We start from the raw sequence: 19,395 nt of genomic DNA on the forward strand, positions 1-19,395 counted from the left end.
TAGAAAAAATACAGTGAATTATTTATCAACTCATTTATCCACCACCTGGCTTAATAAATGTTACAATTTTCCCTCCTATTTGATTCAGATTACTTTTATGAAGTAAAATATTACAGGCTCAACTGGGTGTGGTGGGAGGCTGAGGCAGAAGGATTGCAAATTTGAGGCCAACCTCTGCAATTTAGTGAAACTATGTCTTAAAAAAAAAAAAGAAAAAAAGATCAAAAAGATCTGGAGATGTAGCTCAGTGGGAAAGCAACTCTGGATTCAATTCCCAGTACCAAAAACAAACAAACAACCTCCCCCCCCCAAAAAAAAAAACCCCAAATCCTATTGGATCACTGGGTATGTGGTACATGCCTGTGATCTAAGCTACTTAGAAGGGTGAGGCAGGAGGATCACAGGTTTAAGGCCAGCTGGGACAACTTAACAGACCCACGTTGGCCAACAGAATACAGCCAGAATTATTCTGTTGACTTCTTAGCCTAGGCCCCAAGAGGACTTGTAGCTTCTGCCTTGATTCTCTGAACAGCGCTCTGTGATGAAGTTTGGTTGAACCCAAGACCCCGTCTCAAGAAAACAACAAACTACAAGTTCAGTTTAAGTGCCTTCTCTATCACTTTATATTTTCCTTCCCGTCTTCCCTCCCTGAAGCTGGTGAGTTTGTTTTATAACATTGTTTTTATACTTTCAGTACAAATATTGTTTTTATATTCAGTGCATGCACATGGATCCACAAAGCATGTGGAATTGTTCCATGTGTTTTAAAAATATATTCAAGTAGTGTTGGGCTGAGCACCTGTCATTCAGCAATTTCCCTTTACATCATGGTTTTGAGAATTCTCCTTGTGGATCTGTATACATCTAGGTCACTTCTTGTTAAGTGCTATGTGGTGTCTCATGGTACGAATGTGTCACTATTTGTTTATCCATTTATCTACTGATGGGCATTAAACTTCTGCTTGTTTGCAAGATTTGATGTTACAAGCTTTTGTGGATGTCACCTTGGGCATAAGTATAAGAGTCTTTCCAAGAGAACTGTGTCAAGAAGCCCAACTGCCAGGAGATTAATGGCATTTTTTTTTTTTTTTTTGGTACCAGGGATTGACCCCAGGGGCACTCAACCACTGAGCCCCATCCCCAGCACTTTTCATAGTTTATTTAGAGACAGAGTTTCGCTGAGTGGCTTAGGGCCTCCTAAGTTGCTGAGGCTGGCTTTGAACTCATGATCCTCCTGCCTCAGCCTCCTGAGGCGCTGGTATTACAGGCGCGTGTCATCGCATCTGGCAATGGCACATTTTTTAACATAACAAATGCTAAGTCTGGAGATAGACATTCCAGGACTAAAGTACTTGACCTAGGTTGATTCCTTCTGCCTTTCTGCCATGTTTAGCGGGTTCATTTTATTCTCAGTTTGCATTTTCATGGACATAAAACAGTGATGGCATCTCTGGACGTCACATCCAATATTCCCGTCAGGAAGATGGACAAGGAGCAAAAGGCCCAAGAAGCATTCTGGACCCCATAGAAAAGTTCTGGTGGAAGCCCTGCTCCTCGGCTTTTCACTTATGCCCTGTTGGCCGGAAGAGCATCACATGTTTCACCCACCGGCAGGTGAAGAGGAAGTTTCCCAGAGGCTGTCGATGGAGTGGGCTTGGCTGGTCAGTGGTGTCTGCCATCCTGCCAGGGCATCATGGCTGGACCCTGATCATCATTCCCACTCTGAAACACTGCCCGAGTCATCTCCAAAGGGGTCCATCCATTTCATAGTGCTGCGAGCGCAGCAGGTAGGCTCTGCTTTCCACGTCAAAATCAGGTAATTATGAAGAAGCTATAGCTTGTGTATTGCTAGATCAAGTCACAAACCAAACCCCAAAGCCCGTGCTCCCAGAGCCTGCAGCAGGATGCATAGAGCTTGGAGCATATGCCACACCCAATGTGAGAGCCCTTGCCTTGCCACCTAGTGGCCGGCTGAGTCTGTGTGAGTTAATGAGCCTCAACATCCTCATCTGTACAATGGGAGAAAAGCAGTACCTACTCATAAATATCTCTTAATGACTAAAAGATAGAATACTTATGAAGGGACCAGGGTGCAATTATGGAGGGAAACTGCAATCAGTGTTTCCTTCTGATATTGGCAATGTTATGTAGAGATTATAGATCATAGGCAGGTTGGCCGTATTTTTTGATCCCCAAATTAGGAAATAGATATGACACTTAAGAGTCTACTCATGAAAAAAACAGGTTAAAATATTTGAAATGGGAGCCTGTAAAAATATAACATGATTTCTAATATCTTTCTGTAGGTGCTTATACTAAACCATAGGCTTCATATAATCTTTGACTTCTAGAATGTCGTAGAAAGTTTTAGCATGTCCCAATTGTGTGTGTGTGTGTGTGTGTGTGTGTGTGTGTGTGTGTATCTCACTGGAATCAAATCCAGCCCCTCCACATACCCAGCATGTATTCTACCACTGAGTCATATCCCTAGTCCCTGAGTATGTAGTAGTAAAATAAAATAAAAAGTAGGTAGACTGAGACCAAATGATCATTCCCTGAACCCTAATTTTATTCCTTACTTTGTAAATAATACAGACCTGGTTTCTGTTTTCATTTTAATTTTTTGTCTTTGGAGAACAAAGGTTAGAATACAAACCTCAAACTTCCTTTATTTTCATATAAGATGTAACATAAGAACTAAGATATGAGTCATTTGGAGAAGCATGAAAGCAATGAAAATTAATAGTTTTTTATGGGAAAAATTTGAAGCTGCTAATATTATTAAATCCACAGCGGAGAAAGCTAAATGAAAATGTCGTAATTATCATTCTGCCCCTGAGCATTATCTTCACAGAAAACCTGTTAAAGTAGAACGATTGTAAATAATAGAAGGGGATATTGAAATTTTTTTTTTTGGGGGGGAAGAATGTTCTAGAAACTGGGACTGCTAAACATTCTCCTGGTTCCCACATTATAGTGAGTGACCTGAGGAAACAGTGGCTAGTACTTTTCTAGAATTGTCTAAATCCCTTTCACATCATGAAAACCGTGATCTTCAATAGTTTTATTCTACAACCTCTGATCCTTAAAAAAAAGTGGCATGCTTCATAGTTATCATCAAAAGTACCATTCCACATAAATGTGTGAGATGCCTAACAAAATATCAGGCAAAATGGTAGACTCTAGGGATATAGTAGAATTCCTGCTGGAAGAATATCCTGCTCTCTGGGTAGATGAGAGATACACAGCACTTAGAATAGTCGGCCTCCTATGTGTGGCAGCCATGACTGTCATTCTTACTAAGTCCTACGGAACTTCCAGTAGAGACTGATGACAGTGATGGTTCTCAGTGGTTGAGTTTATGTTATGTGATGGTCACTGTACTTCTTGCCTTGTCTTCATTGTCCCCTTTAATATTCTCCACGACCTTGTAAGTTAGCTCTTCTTACAGGAATAGGACCTGAGGCCCCAGAACAGTGGCGGTGTGAAGATGGGAGGCCCATGCCTGTACCTGGCCTCATTCAGCCCCACTTTGACCAGGGAGACTGGGTCCTGGTTTCTTTTACTTTCTACCCAAAGTACCTTGTTTTCTTTAGAGCTCCATTGGTAGGCTCATTTTAGAACCATGCAGTCAGTCTGGAAGTATGATCAGCTTTTTAAAAAGCTCCTTGGAGTTATATTAATAAACACAGCTTAAAGTTTGAGAATTGGCCACCATAACCAGAGAATAGCCGAAGGAAAATCACCAGCACACCTAGAGTTTCTAACAGTGTATAAATGTGCATCTGGGGCCTAGCTGGTTGTGATTTGCCACCAGGGACGAGGACGGTGGTGGGACTTGGTTTTTACCTGCAGACATAGGATGCCTGCCTCAGAGAAGCAGAACTGGCCCAGATACAGTGTGACATTTGTGAGACAACATGCAACAGAGCTTAGAGTATAGGCTTCATACTGCCAATTACCTGGGTGTGGAAGCTTGATTTCCTTCCTGTAGCTGCATAAACAGCCAAGGGTTTCCATTTCATTTTCCTTTTTTGGGGGTGGAGGGTACCAGGGATTGAACTCAGGGGCACTCGACCTCTGAGCCCCATCCCCAGCCCTAGTTTGCATTTTATTTAGAGACAGGGTCTCACTGAGTTGCTTAGGGCCTCCTTTTTGCTGAGGCTGGCTTTGAACTCATGATCCTTCTGCCTCAGCCTCTAGAGCCACTGGGATTGCAGGTATGCACCACCATGCCCAGCAAGGTTTTCCAATTCTGAGTACCAGTTTCCCTAACCTATGAGAGAGAATGTACATCCTTACATCCCAGACTCCTTGTGAATATTATTAATTAGTTAACAAATAACAAGTAAATATCAATTAACAAAGCATGAGACACAGCCTCATGAGGTTGGGACTGTTCTTTAGCCCCCCACCCCCAGCACATAATCAAATGCTTTGTTTTTGGGAAAGAGTCTATTATTCCCAAAAGGTTATCAGAAAATGTGCTCTGCTGCAGATGGTCAGTGTTAAAAAAAGAAGAAAGAAGTTCAGAGAGGGCACGGACATTGCCCAAGGGCTAGGGATGGGGTGGCGGAGGAGACAGAGATCTGAGTGTGGGACTTGCTTTTAGTGGCATTCCCTGAGGCCTGGGTTCTCTCTATTCCCATCCCAGATTTTAAAGGAGCTTGAAAATTTGGGAGAAGAAGGCTAATATTGCAAGAGAAGATGGCTTCAGAGATGGGGAGTTGGGTGGTCCCGTCTTTCCTTCCAGACATTGATTCACGATGACTTAATTCTAGAAAGATCGTCAGCAAGTAAAATAAATAGGCTAATCACCGTGGGCAAATTGTATGTTAATGCATCTGAACATTGTTTCCAGTCTGACCCTTAAATATACGTTTAATCAATCTAGACGGATGAGTCATCCTGCTCTTAATTCATCTTTCTGGACATTTATAGAGAAAAGGCCAAGTCTTCACGCAGACCTTATAAACGTGCCTTGGTTTGGTATGGATTTTTATTTATGTGCAGAGCCCAAGCAGCCGTTGCTTCTAAATGATGGCTTGTTTTGAATGTTCTCAGACCTTCAAAATGTTTTATTTCTACCCTTGGGGAGGGAATGGGGTGAGTTAAAAGAAAACACGGAATGGTTGTTTTTCATGGCAGGAGCCAGCAGTCCTTCTGGGCTGTGCGGTTGTGTTTGGGCTTTGTCGCTTTACAGTGGGGGTGGGGAGAAAGACGGGGTGCATGCGAATCAGAAGGCCTTCTTTGGGGAACCATGTCTCACTCAGATTTATCTCATCACAGGAACCCTGTGTTCAGTTTCCTTTGCCACCGAAATGATCAATGTCATTCCTTTGGATGTGGGGTATCCCCCAGAAGCTCACAGGTGAGATATGCAGGAAGGTCCAGAGGAGAAATGACTGGGTTGTGAGAGCCTTAACCCAACCAGTGAATGAACCCCTGATGGGATTAACTGGGCGGGGGGTGTGGCTGGAGGAGGGGGCATTGGGGGCGTGGCTTTGGGGGTCTCTATTTGTCTCTGGAGAGTGGAGTCTCTCTGCTTCCTGATCACCATGTAAGCTGCTTCCCTCCACCACAGTCTTCCTCCATGATGTCCTGCCTCCCCTGGAGCCCCGAGGAATGGAGCCTGCTGTCTATGGACTGAGACCTCGGAAACTGTGAGCCCCAAATCAACTCCACCTCTTGTGCCATTGCTCTGGTCGAGTCTTTTTGTCACAGCAGCAAAAGGCTGACTCAAACAAGGAGTCTCATGAAAGCATGTCCCTGGAAACTAAAGGCTTGCACTTCACCGAAGGCCAAGTTGGGGCCCAACTGCCCAGGCCAAGCCCAGTGTCATCATGGGCTTTTGGTCTGTCAGACATGCCAGGGATGAACCATCTGCTCGTCCCGGGCTAGGAGTGTGGCTCTAGAGCTATTTGCTCCAGGGATCGCCTTAAATTGGAGTCAGTCCTCTGGGCTCTGGGCTGTGCATATGTGCAGCAGATAATGGCATTATCACTCTGTCCTCAAGTTCCTCTTGTCCACCAGGCTGTTGTGCCCCAGGATCAATGACTCTTGCTAATTTTGTGGTCCTGCCTTCAGCTCTTAGCATTCCTTTGTATAAAGTCCTCTGTAGCAGACACTGTAAAATTCCAGAAACTTGCTATATCCCCCGGGTTTGGACTTTGTAGGTATTCCTGAGATTGACAGTCCTATGATCATGAAATAAAGCGAGGTCATAAGAATGGCATGTCTTGAGCTAGAAATAAATCCACTGTGGCTGGAGGAGGGTGGACAAGGAATGGGGGTGGCAATTTGGCCAGTGACGAGGGCCAGATCATGATGGGTCTCAGGAGATACCGTAGAGAGTTTGGGTTTTACTCTAAATCCAATGGGAAGTCACTGCAAGGTTTCAAGCAGAGGACGGATATGGTCTGATTTAGGTTCTGGAGAGCTTCTTTGGTGTTGTGTGGATTCTTTGTACTAAAGTGTGGCCCATTCATGGCCCATCCATGGACAAGCATCATCTCTGAGCTTGTTAGAAAGGCAGAGTCTCAGACTGTTGGTGAGAATATAAGTCAGCACAGCCATCATGGAAAACAATATGGAAACTCCTCGGACAACTAAAAATGGCACCACTGTATGACCCAGCTGTCCCATTTCTGGGTCTGTTTCCAAAGGAAATGAAATCAGCCTACCAAAGAGACACCTGCATCCCTGTGTTTATTGCAGTACCCTCTTCACAATAGTCAAGACAGTGGTATCCATCTGTGGATAATTCGATAAAGACAATAAAGAAAAATGGCCTCTATGTAGAAGGGAATATTACTCAGCCATTAAAATAGATGAACTACTATCATTTGTGGAAAAAAAGGGATGGATCTGACTGACATTAGGTTCAGTGAAATAAGTTGGCCACAGAAAGACAAATACTGAATGTTCTTACAAGTAGAAGCGTAAAAACTTGATCTCACAGAAGAATGTAGAACACAGGTCACTAGAGATTGGGAAAGAGAAGTGGGTGGGAAAGGGGGATAAAGGGTGGTTGAAAAATAGGCACAGCTATATGGGAGAGTAAGAGCTACTATCCTAAGACACAATAGGATGACTATATAGTTTGAAAAGCTGATATTTTTATAAAGAACTAGGGAAGAAAAGTTCTTAGGATTCAAGCACAAAGATATGATAAATGAGATGGAAGTGTTGAATATCCTGACTTGATCATTATACATTGTATACATGGGTTGAATTATCATCTTGTACCCAGAAATATGTACAATTATTATGCAGCAGGAAAAAACTGTAAGAGAGACAGAGTCTTGGGCCCCTCCTAGGTCAGGGAGGCCTCATCTGCACTTTCCACAGGACCCCTCCTTAGAGAACTGCTCTGGTGGAGAATGGGTGGGGCAGAACGAGGAATCAGGTGGTAAGCTCCCCCACTTGCTGACTTTTCAAGTTTCAGACAAGTGTTGTTCTAGATAGATCTCAAGGGCCAACCCAAGCTTGCTTCCATGTTTCACTTCTGATTGGACTATTGCTTGTAACGTTTCATTTGTTAACTGATTTTCCAAGTTCCTAGGTGACTGTCATTTTTGGCTTTTACTTGGCAGCTGAACTGCCCATTGAATCTTTGCCTGGGCGTTTTCCTTATTTATCTATTGATTACATACATCCTCAGCCGTCAAGAAATAGCCACTTTATCCATCATAATCCCAAGTAGCCCTTGTATCAAATATCTGTGTCTTAAAAGGCAGATAAATGGATCCCTGAAGCTGGTGTAGCTTCCACATTCAAACTGGTAGGCAGCCATCACCCTACCACATTACTATCAGGGGATTATAGGTTGCCATTGGCATTGAGTCGGCTAAGGTTAGATTTGACTTAAACTATGAAACTGCTAACAACAGCTTATACCAGATAAGCCTATTTCTCTCTCAGGTCAGAATCTGGAGGTAGATAGTGTAAAGTTGTTAAAAAGGTTCTACGCTTGAAAGATTCCAGGGACCAGGGTTGTTCTACCTCATTCCACTGTGTGTAGCTTCCATTCCCAGAATTACCATGGTCCAAGATGACGACTCTTTCAGTTAGCGTTTTTGCTGCTGTGACCAAAAGACCTGACCAGAACAATGGTAGAGGAAGAAAATTTTATTTAGGGCTCATGGTTTCAGAGGTCTCAGTCCATAGATAGCAGACTCCATTCTTTGGGGCTCAAGGTGAGGCAGGACATCATGGGGGAAGAGTGTGGTGGAGGGAAGCAGCTCACATGGTGATCAGAAAGCAGAGAGACTCCACTCTCCAGAGACAAATAGAGACCCCAAAGCCACGCCCCCAATGCCCCTCCTCCAGTCACCCCCACCTGCCTCCAGCCACCAGCCAGTTAATCCCATCAGGGGTTCATTCACTGGTGGGTTAAGGATCTCACAACCCAGTCATGTCTCCTCTGGACCTTCTTGCACTGTCTCACATGTGAGCTTTTGGGGGACACCTCACAGCCACACCATAATAGCAACTTCCCCTCCAGCTACCACATTAAAATTCCAGCCACCAGGACAGAAGAGATAAAAAAGGTGGCACAAAGAAATCATGGCAGCAGACTGAAGAAAGCTTAATAGAACTAACATATGGTATTTCGTATTTGTGGATTATTGGTCTGAACTGAGGCTGTGTAGGGCCCCAACTCTGTGACCCCAACTCTGAGAAGTGGCTTCTGTTTTCGTTGTACAGGTACTGAGCTAGTTCTTAGTTTGAGAGAAGAGGAGAAAAGTATTAGGAAATAAGCAGTGGTTCCCAACGCAGCATGTCTCAGGGAGTGTGATTTGATATGTAATCTAAACAGATAAGGGTACCTCCCCACTTTTATCTAGACTGAATATTCCCCATCATGATCTCATGACTGTGTCGTATAATTCTTTCCACTTTTTGTTCCAAAGAAAAAGAGATGTGTGATTGAGCAGGAATGCATTCCTGCATTCAGAGTTGAAATATGCAGATGACCCTCACCCACTGGAAGCAGGATAAAAGAGATCCCCTGGATAGTTCTATTACTATAAGCATCATTTCCTGAGCTGGGTCCTTGGGCAACAAAGGAATGGAAGAGGAGCTAGGCCTCACCAGGAAGTCCTCCTTGACCCAGCAGCCAGACCCCTTCCTTGCTACCAAAGGAATGGAAGTGGGCAGGCGCAAAGGCTGGACTTCCAGAGCAGCTTCTACCAAGGTGTTGAATCTTAGGTCTGGAATGGGTCTGTTTCACTCCAGTGGCTAGCAGGACCAGCTGTGGAGCCAGCTGGGCCAGAGTGGAGGAATGGCTGTTCTACTTACAAGCTGGCTACTTCGGGGCAAAAAATCTCTGATCTCGGTGTGCATGCTTGAAAAAGGAGGGAATGAGGCTGTCAGTTGACAGCGCATAGGCAAATCAATGAGACACTGCATGAGAAGCTCTTAGCGTAGAGCTTGGGCCTATGTTAGGACTTAAAAAATGTTGGGTATTATATTTTCAGCCTATATACATATAATACATATATATGTGAAAAAAATATAAATGTAATGGTAATGATTTTATTTATAGATTTATAAACATAACGATCATATATATATATATATATATAATTTTTTTGGCCCCTAGGATTGAACTTAGGGGTGCTTAACCACTGAACCACATCCCCAGCCCATTTTATTTTTTAAGACAGTGTCTTGCTAAGTTTCTCAGGGCCTCACCAAGTTGCTGAGGCTGGCTTTGAACTTTTGATCCTCCTGCCTCAGCCTCCTGAGCTGCTGGGACTTACTTACAGGTGTGCGCCCCCACACCCAGCATAATATATATATTTTAAAGGCATTTTAAAAGGACATCGTTCTTGAGTCACATTTTTAATATTATTTATTATTATTTAAATGTATATTATATAATGTTGTATTATGCATATATTATTTAAACATATAGATATAGAATTAAATACATAGATATAATAAATGTGTAAGTTTATATATGAACTTATATATAAGCTTATGTATTTATCATATTTATATATTCCTCCATTAACTCAACAAATATTTGGTACCTACTATGGGCCAGATCCTTGTTGGTAGCATTTGCTGGAGGGGGCAGGAAATGAATTAATAAATGAATGATTCAGTTCTGTGCTAAAAGCAGCTCATTGCGTAGTGGAAAAGAAAAGAACTGAACCATTAATTCTGCTTCAGTGAGGAAAAATGCAAAGTATAAAATGTTATTAAAACGAGAATAGAGAGTTATACTCCTGACCATCAACTCTGTGTCATTTCTTCAGGTCATCATGAATCATATGCTCTGTCTTTTATTTACCATCACCTTGTGTTGGGGGGGATAAAGACAAAACAAATTTTACCTTAAATGTATATAGTGATTGTAGGTTGCGTCTTAGTTTCAGAAATGTATGTGAAGAAAAATCAAAATGTAGGCGGGTGTGGTAGTGCACACCTGTAATCCCAGCAACTTGGGAGGCTGAGGCAGGAGGATTGCAAGTTCAAAGCCAGCCTCAGCAAAAGTGAGGCCTTAAGCAACTCAGTGAGACCCTGTCTCTAGATTAAACACAAAATAGAGCTGGATGTGGCTCAGTGGACGAGTGCCCCTGAGTTCAATCCCAGATACCCACATACACACAAAAAGACCTTTCACAACAGGATGACTAATTATTTTGATTTAAATGCCCATAGAGAACCAAATAAATTCTTGCATGTACACACACAAGACTTAGCTTGCTTATACTTATTGGAAACACTTCCTTCCAAGGATGGCTCAGGCTCATCCCACCAGCTGTAGGATTGCAAAAGTGAGGATTTTTTTTTAAAAGGAATTTCAGTGTAAGGGAAAAGAAAACTGTTCCCCCTAACTTTAATGTACATCACATTCACCTGGAGGGCTTGTTAAAACACCAAGTCTTAACCTCTCTTCCCTAATTTCTGGTTTATTAGGTCAAGAATGGGGTCTAGGAACTTTTTTTTGGCACCAGTGTCACTTTTAGTGTCGGTTTCCAAGGCCTCCCTTAATTATGTCTGCCTGAATACTTGAGAACATCTCCTGTGTCCTTGACCAACCGGAATCTCTTCTCTCTCTGCCTCTTGGTATCCGGTTCACTGTGCTGGACTCAAGAACTTACTTTGAGAACTGACCGGTTTCCTGAGGGGTGCTAAGAACTTATGCCAGCACCATCAGATGGGCAGAGTGGTCTATGGGTATCAGCTTTGTGGCATTTAGGTGTCCCACCATCCCTGTGAGATGCGGACTGTGGTCATTCTTGCATCCCAGAGGAGGAAACTGAAGCAAAGAGTTTAAGTGACCTTCCCTCTTAGCTGAACAAGAATTCAGTCCAGCCCGTGGGACCCGAGTGTAGGCACTTGAAAGCCCAGTTGTCCAATCCTTGGGTCAACAGCAAGAGAAAGCAAACTAGAGCAACCCCATCCACCACGATCCAGAAGGCCCCCCTATTTTCCCCTCAGACGCCTGCTTCCCTCCTAATCTAAAAAAAAAAAAAAAACCCAGAATACCTATTAATCAGAAACAAAGAATCCCTGCCATCGCACGTTGCTGTTTGTGCCAGCATCGCCAGGGAGAAGCTCCACCATCCATTATTTTGATGGGTGCTGAAGGGAGGAGAAGGATGAGATCAGCCCTCAATGGATCCAGAAATTATTGGCAAGTACCACCAGAAGGGGTGTGTTTCACTGAGGAGAAGCCACGTGTGCGGTGAGCAGTTATCTGCTTTGAAATGCAACCTCAGACAAAAGTCTTACAAAGGGAAAAAATGAACATCAGGAATGGAGAAGGAAGATGACCAGGGGGAAAGGCTGTGCTCTCCCTTATCGGAGATCTCCAGGGTTGCGCCATATTTCTGCAATACGAGAGGACTGAAGCGCAGATGACTTCCAACCTTCTGATCCAGGTGTGTTCCTAGGCAGAAAAAAAATGACCCTACATTTGTCTGTTTGCACTGATAAAAGGTTAAAAAAAAAAAAAAAGGCCGGGTGTGGTGGTGCAAGCCTGTAATCCCAGCAGATTGGGAGGCTGAGGCAGGAGGATCACAAGTTTAAGGTCAGCTTTAACAAAAGTGAGGCCCTAAGCAACTCAGTGAGACCCTGTCTCCGAATAAAGTACAAAATAGGGCTGGGGATATGGCTCAGTGGTTAAGTGCTCCTGAGTTCAATCCCCGATAAACCCCCAACCCCAAAAATAAGGTATAAAAATTTTTTTGTTGTTTTTATTTCCAGATAAATGTAAAAATTCTGCACGAAATTGAGCTAAAACTGCAGCTTGGCAGGAAGAGTGTTTATGAACAGTTGGGAGGGATGACAAGAGCGTGGTGTCTTTTTTTCTGTGCTTTTCCTTTGGAAGCGTGTGTGTTTAGATTTGCTCGACAACCTGCCAGGTGGTTTTGTGTGGGATGGGTCTTGACTCCAGTGTATTTTGTGTTTATTGTTTTAGAATCACTGGCCCCAATAAGTCTTCCTGTTCAACATGGATTTTCCAGTAAATGGCAAAGGCCCCCTTAAATCTGTCTGCAGTTCTCAAGAGACTGGTCCAAAGCCTTCCCAGGAACCATGGGTGGGCATCTATGGAAGGGCTCACGGTCATGTTTATTTACTCACTTTGGAGGTAGGAGCCTGCCCTTCAGCTCAGAGAAGGAACACAGACGGTGATCTGCAGTTGAAAGCTAGTGAAAGCTAAATGGTTGGGCTTGAGGGGGCTGGCGGGAACCCAAATCCGGCCAAGGTCAGCGTGGAGTGCTGCTAGGGCTGCATTAGCATTATCACGGTCAACATTATTTCCCCAATTATCCTTTAATGGGTCCAATTTACCTTCAAGTCTGTAACTAAGACACAGATTCCTTATCTTCTGTTCCGCAGTCCTCAGACAGATCCAAAGCAAATTTCAGCCTTCCCAGCTCTGAAGCCAATCTTGATCTTTTCCAACAGTTATTCTGTTCTTATTTTTGTGTCTGCCTCAGACTGGCCATTAAACCCAGACTCCCACTGTATAACCATGATTGTTCATATAGATACAGGCTACTCAGCTTGTAAGTCCATGGAAGGTGCCTTTGTAAAGTAATGTTCAGTGTCATTTTGGGTATAGGTGATGCCACTAGGCTTGGATACAAAGCTTTTTTAAAAATCGAGAAATTCTCAGTAGGGCGAAATGTCATACACCTATAATCCCAGCCACTGGGGAGGCTGAGAGAGGGGGATCCTGAGTTCAAAGCCAGCCTCAGCAAAAGTGACAACAAGTCTCTAAATAAAATACAAAATAGGGCTGGGGATGTGGCTCAGCAGTTGAGTCCCCCACTGAGTCCTGGGTTCAATCCTCAGTAGCCACTCCCCTCCAAAAAAAAAAAAGAAAAAAGAAAAGAAATTCTCCAAAATGTCACTGTTGAAGTAGCTGTATTTTTTTTTTCTCTTGCTTTTTGCTCTTGGGTTTGGCTTGAGTATTTACGGGGGGATGATGGGGAGGTAAAGCAAGCAGCTGATAGGTGGTCGATTAGTTCGCTTCCCAAATTTACTATTGAGTGGTTGTCATTTTATTTGATCCCAGAAGGCTTAAAAATCATCCAAATCTATGCATTAAGACTGAGAAGAGTGAACATGTGCCCAGTTCCCAGTTACTGAATTGACCTTTTTTCTTTTTTTTACAGATTATTGTTTTTAAAATTATTATTATTATTATTATTATTATTATTATTATTATTATTTTGGTACCAGAGACTGAACTCAGGAGTGCTTAACCAGTGAGCCTCATCCCCAGTCCCCTTTTATTTTGTATTTCCAGCCAGGGTCTCTCCAAGTTGCTCCTGGCCTTGCTAAGTTGCTGAGGCTGGATTTGAACTCATGATCCTCCTGCCTCATCCTCCCCAGCAGCTGGGATAACAGGCCTGCACCTCTAAGCTGGCTTTCTTTGCAAATTAAAAGTAAACACAAAACAAAAAACTGACACCTAGGGTCCACCAGACTGGGAGCTTCTTGAGGTCAAGGGCACTTCCAGGCCCATTTCTGTGTCCTTGACCTCTAGCACCCTGCTTTCCTCAAGAAACAAGGTATGCAGTGATTGCTGAATGTAATGGTCTCAGTTCACCCTGTGCTTCTGCTCTGCTCTGGGTACCTCCAATGCAGGATGATAGAATAAGAGAAAATAGTTCCGTGTCACAAAGGAAGTCTTTGGGAAGATGGAGAGATGAAGGAACTATCCCAGGAATGCAGATAGTAGTAAGGAGAGAGACTTCAGGACCTGCCGTCCTGGTTGATAGTCATTATATTCTTAAGGGTTATATTCATGACCACTAAACATTAATGTGACCTGGTTGAGATCCTAAGTGCTGGAACCTCAGTCGTACTTGGAGTTAAGGACTCTACAGAGGTGATGAAGTTCAAAGGAGGTTGTAAGTGGCCCCCTCAACCTCCATGAAGGGTGTCCTTGTAAAAAGAGGAAACTTGGACATAGAGACTCACATAGAGGGAAGAGTTCCAGGAGCCACAGGAGAAGATCATCATGGACACGCCAAGAGAGAGCCTAGAGAGATCCTTCCTCAGTTGACTTCTAGTATCAGAACTCTGAGAGAATAAGTCACCGAGACTGCCATACTTTGTTATGGAAGCTTCAGATTTTGGTATTATCATCATCATCTTCTTCTTCTTCTTTTTTTTTTTTTTGTACCATGGATTGAACTCAGGGGCACTTAACCACTGAGCCACATCTGCAGCCCTTTTATATATTTTATTTAAAGACAGGGTCTCTCTGAGTTGCTTAGGGCCTCTATAAGTTGCTGAGGCTAACTTTGAACTCACAATCCTCCTGCCTCAGCCTCCAGAGCCTCTGGGATTACAGGCGTGCACCACCGTGCCCAGGACACTTTAAATTTAAATCTCACATGTTGCTAATGTCTCCTGTACCCTACAGCTTAGAACACAGAACATGAAGCTCTTCATTCAGTCAGTTGTTTTCAAACCCCTTTACCCTCTCCTGCTCTGACTTCTAAATGAACCTAATCTAATATCTGCGTTTTTTCCTCATGGGACTCAATTTTCTCACATTGGTTTCTGGACTCGCCAGTCAACGCTGCAAACCAAGCAGTCTTCAGAGGTGCGATCACAAAGCAAAGCACTAGATTTTTAAACAAACTGAAAAAAGGGTTATTGGTCTAAGAAACAGAACAAGGAGTAGAAAATAATTAGTCGGCTCATGCTATTGTGAGCCAGCCTCTGGGTGCTCTGAGCAAACTCATCTCCTGCCATTTGAGGAAAGTTGCCAATATTTGCTCTCCTGTCCTCTGAGGACTGTTGCCAAATATGCTTTCATTTCATCCTGTTTGGACAGTTGTTTTAATGCCCTTTCCTGATGTTATCCCTGAACACACAATGAGCAGATTTCTTGAAGACACCAGCTGCAAGGAGAGCTGTCCACCCTCCATTGCGCTCCAGCCCTGGCTCGCTAGCTCGGCTTGGTGAGCAGATTCTAGAATCATGTAGGCTCTTCTGTCTGAGCAACGAAGCTCTGAGGGACTCCCATCCAACCCTTTCTCCCTTGGCCCTTTTGGGAAAATGTGCCTCTTCTCATCTCAGCCTCTGTCAAGACTGCCATGCCCCTCTCAACAGGCTGTGACAGTTTTATGGGGTTTTGACCATTCTGCATCTCTCAGGGCATTTTGATGCCAAAGATATCAGAAGCACATCCCCCCCTCCCCCAGCCCAACGCCGGTTTTTGCTGCTGCCTTATTAAATGGGCAAACATGGTTGAGAAAGAGCTCTGAGATTCCCTGGCATGATAAAGGGGATTGGATATGGAGTCTGTGGTTTCAGATTCCAGCCGTCATCCTCTCAAACTTGGCAACTGCAGAACCACATATCCTTTGGGCATGGTGTCTCAGTAGGTCCCGCACCAGGGCTCCTCCTCTTTCAAGGTCAAATGCACAGTAGTGGAGCTTCATGAGGACTTTGGAAAGACTGTGGATGTTCAAATGCCATTTTAAAAATTTTACTATTATTTTTTTAGTTGTAGATGGACACATTACCTTTATTTATGGATTATGTGGTGATGATCGAACTCAGTGCCTCAGACATGGTAGGTAAGTGCTCCGCCACTGAGCTACAGCCCCAGCCCCTCAAATGCCATTTTAAAATAACTTAGTGTTTAAAAAGGTGTCATGAGGCCAGGTGCAGTGGTGCACGCCTGTAATCCTAGAAGCTTGGGAGGCTGAGGAAGGAGGATCATGAGTTCAAAGCCAGCCTCAGGAACAACGAGGCACTAAGCAACTCTAAATTGAGACCTTGTCTCTAAATAAAATACAGAATAGGGCTGGGGATGTGGCTCAGTGGTCGGGTGCCTCTGAATTCAATCCCCAAGACCTCCCCGCCCCAAAAAAGGTGTCATGTAACATTGAAATGAAAATAATTATGCATATATCCTATATCCTAGCAATTTTGTTTTCAGGCATCTATCATCTAGAAATAGTTAATACAGGTGCCCCCAAAGAAGAACATTAAAGGAAAATATTGTCAGGGTTTGAGGTTGGCAAATGAATTAAAACTATCTAAGTGTTCATTCAAAGGGAGAGTGGTTAAGTGAATTATTGAATATCTTTACAAGGGAATCATTTGCATACATTTAAAGACGGCATCGGTTTATTTATAAGTGCTGATATTGGCTGGGCATGGTGGCGCATGCCTGCAACCCTAGGGGCTGGGGAGGCAGAGGCAGGAGGATCACAAGTTCCTAAGCTCTAAGCAACTCAGTGAAACCTTGTCTCTAACTAAAATATAAAAAGGGCTGGGGTGTGGCTCAGTGGTTAAATGTTGCTGGGCTCAATCCCTGGTACCTAAAAAAAAGAAAAAGTGCTGATATCGAATGGTATTTATGATAAATTAAGAGAGAAAAGCAAATTGCAGAACACTATATTTAGTGTGCTTCTATTTGAGTACTTAAGTGATTTATTTATAAAGAAAATCCCAGATAACCATGTGCCTCTGTATGCATAGAAAAATTTGGAAAAATACTCAGGAAATTGTGAAAAATGTGATGATTTGAAAGAGAGTTGTTTTATTTTGTATTCCTTGTGTACTATGAATTTTGGGAACCAGGAGCATTTAAAATTTTTCCAGTAAAAATTACTTTAAAAAGACAATGAAAATCATCTCTGGGCCCTCTACTCAGCAGATTTTTTAAAATGTTTTGAAGTGTATCCTTCTAGATTTTTCTTTTACTCACATACGGCATACATTAGTCAATATAATACAGCCATTTGTGATTCATTTTTTTCCTCAAATAAAAATTTCTTTTGTCAATACATATAGTTGATCATTTTCTATTTTTCTTTAGTCTGGATACATTTTATTGATCATAAAATGCACAGAATAACAAAATTCACCCATTATAATTAAAGTAAGAAAATAAAGTGCAGTTTTGGCGTGTTTTTGCAATACTGGGGCTGAACCCAGGAGTGCTAGATCCCAAGCCCTTTTATTTTTAACTTTGATTAATTAATTTTTTGGGGGGGGGATACCAGGGATCGAACTCAGGGGCACTTGGCCACTGAGCCACCTCCCAGCCCTATTTTGTATTTTATTTGGAGACAGGGTCTCACTGAGTTGCTTAAGGCCTTGCTAAGTTGCTGAGGCAGGTTTTGAACTTGCAGTCCTCCTGCTTCAAACCCCGAGCACCTCTGCACCTGGCTAAAACACAGCTATTTTCGGTATATTGTCGTTTGTTTTGTTTTTGTTTGGTACTGGGGATTGAACCCAGGAACCCTCAACCACTAAGTCACATCCCCAGCCCTTTTTTTTTTGTATTTAATTTAGGGTCTTCGTGAGATGCTTACTGCCTTACTAAATTGCTGAGGCTGGCTTTGACCTCATGGTCCTCCTGCCTCAGCCTCCCTAGCCGCTGGGATTATAGGCGTGGGCCATCTTTCCCAGCCACTCCCCTGCTCCCTGTGCCTGGTGAATGCAGCCAGATATATATTTAAGCAAAAATCACTGCTTGGCCAAGTCAATACAGGAGGTTAAAATACATTTGAAGTGACTATGATTTCACAGAAGGAAGGTGTTCTATGTGGCTTCTACTCCCCAGCCCTGACAATTGCTGTTTGAAAAGCAATTAACTGTGATAGGTGGACCAATCAGAGAGCAGTTTACTTCACAGTTTAGAAAGCACAGATGTAAGTGTAGTTGGTCATCACAGCTGATTCTATTGCTCACCTTCCAAACAGGAAACTGAGTCCTCACGGGACCGCGGGACTTTCCCAAGGTCATGGCTGTCTTTCCTGACCCCAAACCCAGCTTTCTTCCCACCCTAGTGGGGTACCTCACAGTTACAGGCTTGTCGGTTTTCTTGAAGGAAACTGTCCCACTCTCTTGTCAGTGGAAGAACCATACAGGTTGACATCTGTGCCAGGGACTAGCAGAGGGCAGGAGTCCTGCATCCTAATGTTAGCTTGGCTGGCAATCCCGTATGCAGCTCTGGGAACATTCTGTCTGTGGGCCTCAGTTTCCTCCTCCATGAAATTGGGGAGCTCAAACCAAATGGCCTGAGGTTTCTTCTAGCTTTGTATATTCCATGATCTTTATAGGAAAAATCTGCAAAGGACAAATAGATGCTGTCTCTCAGTGGAGGTTGCTCCTCCTGCATTAAAATTCATGAATCCACATTGTTTCTAATCTGTCTGCGTCTGGAAAGGTTCCCCACAAGGAAGTAGCTGATTACCCCCATGTCTGCTTAGGACTGGAGAAAGTGTCAAAAAGAAGTACCAGTGCTGGGTTGATAGTGCACACTTGTAATCCCAGAGGCTCGGGAGGCTGAGGCAGGAGGATCACGAGTTCCAAGCAGCCTCAGCAAAAGTGAGGCCCTAAGCAACTCATATGGACCCTGTCTCTAAATAAAATACAAAACAGGGCTAGGGAAGGTGTCTCAGTGGTGGAGTGCCCCTGAGTTCAATCCATTGTACCCCTTCCCCCAAAAAAGTACACTGTAAACTGATAGTAGAAAATACCATTCTGAGGATGGGGAATTCCAAGTTTTTGTAAGTTATAACTTTCTGTCTCAAACACTTAGTCTGAGTGTATAAACATGCCTTCTATTAATTAAGACTCTTGTGAGTCAGAAGTGCTGGAAACCTGACTCTAACTTGAGCAAAAAAGAAAAATTCATTGGGTCACCATCCTAAAAATTTCAGAAGGGATGTTAAGCTTCAGGTAAGGCTGAATCAAGAGCCCAAATCATGTCCTTAGAACTCTGACTTTCATTGTTGCTCAGCTCTTCCTTTCTGTCTCTGTTAACATAGAGGCTGTCAGTTGCTTCTGACTTAAATGCCATATTCTCAGTTCACCTAAGTCTTGCTATTATTTCTCCCAGAAGTACCAGGAATGATTTGGATTAGCTTCACCTGAGTCACTAGTTTA

At 43.3% G+C, this 19,395-nt stretch overlaps 2 long non-coding RNA genes across 6 annotated transcripts in view; both read left to right on the forward strand.

Annotated features, from left to right (window-relative positions):
• LOC125616269 overlaps positions 1–6,800 on the forward strand; it is a 9,788-nt gene extending 2,988 nt beyond the window's left edge. Inside the window, exons 2-4 of the long non-coding RNA XR_007346904.1 lie at positions 1,414–1,787; positions 5,290–5,371; positions 5,585–6,800. This is a non-coding gene — a long non-coding RNA (uncharacterized LOC125616269). The remainder of the gene's footprint in view (positions 1–1,413; positions 1,788–5,289; positions 5,372–5,584) is intronic.
• The window catches only part of LOC125616268, a 221,012-nt gene that overhangs the window by 53,931 nt on the left and 147,686 nt on the right, over positions 1–19,395 (forward strand). Inside the window, exons 1-2 of one of the 5 annotated variants that reach the window (XR_007346900.1) lie at positions 9,941–11,900; positions 15,995–16,067. The exons of the other annotated variants lie outside the window; for them this stretch is intronic. This is a non-coding gene — a long non-coding RNA (uncharacterized LOC125616268). Of the gene's footprint in view, positions 1–9,940; positions 11,901–15,994; positions 16,068–19,395 lie in introns of those variants that run through there. 5 annotated transcript variants of the gene reach the window in all.

This window comes from Marmota marmota, unplaced genomic scaffold (genome assembly GCF_001458135.2).
Source record: "Marmota marmota marmota unplaced genomic scaffold, marMar, whole genome shotgun sequence".
NCBI lineage: Eukaryota > Metazoa > Chordata > Mammalia > Rodentia > Sciuridae > Marmota > Marmota marmota.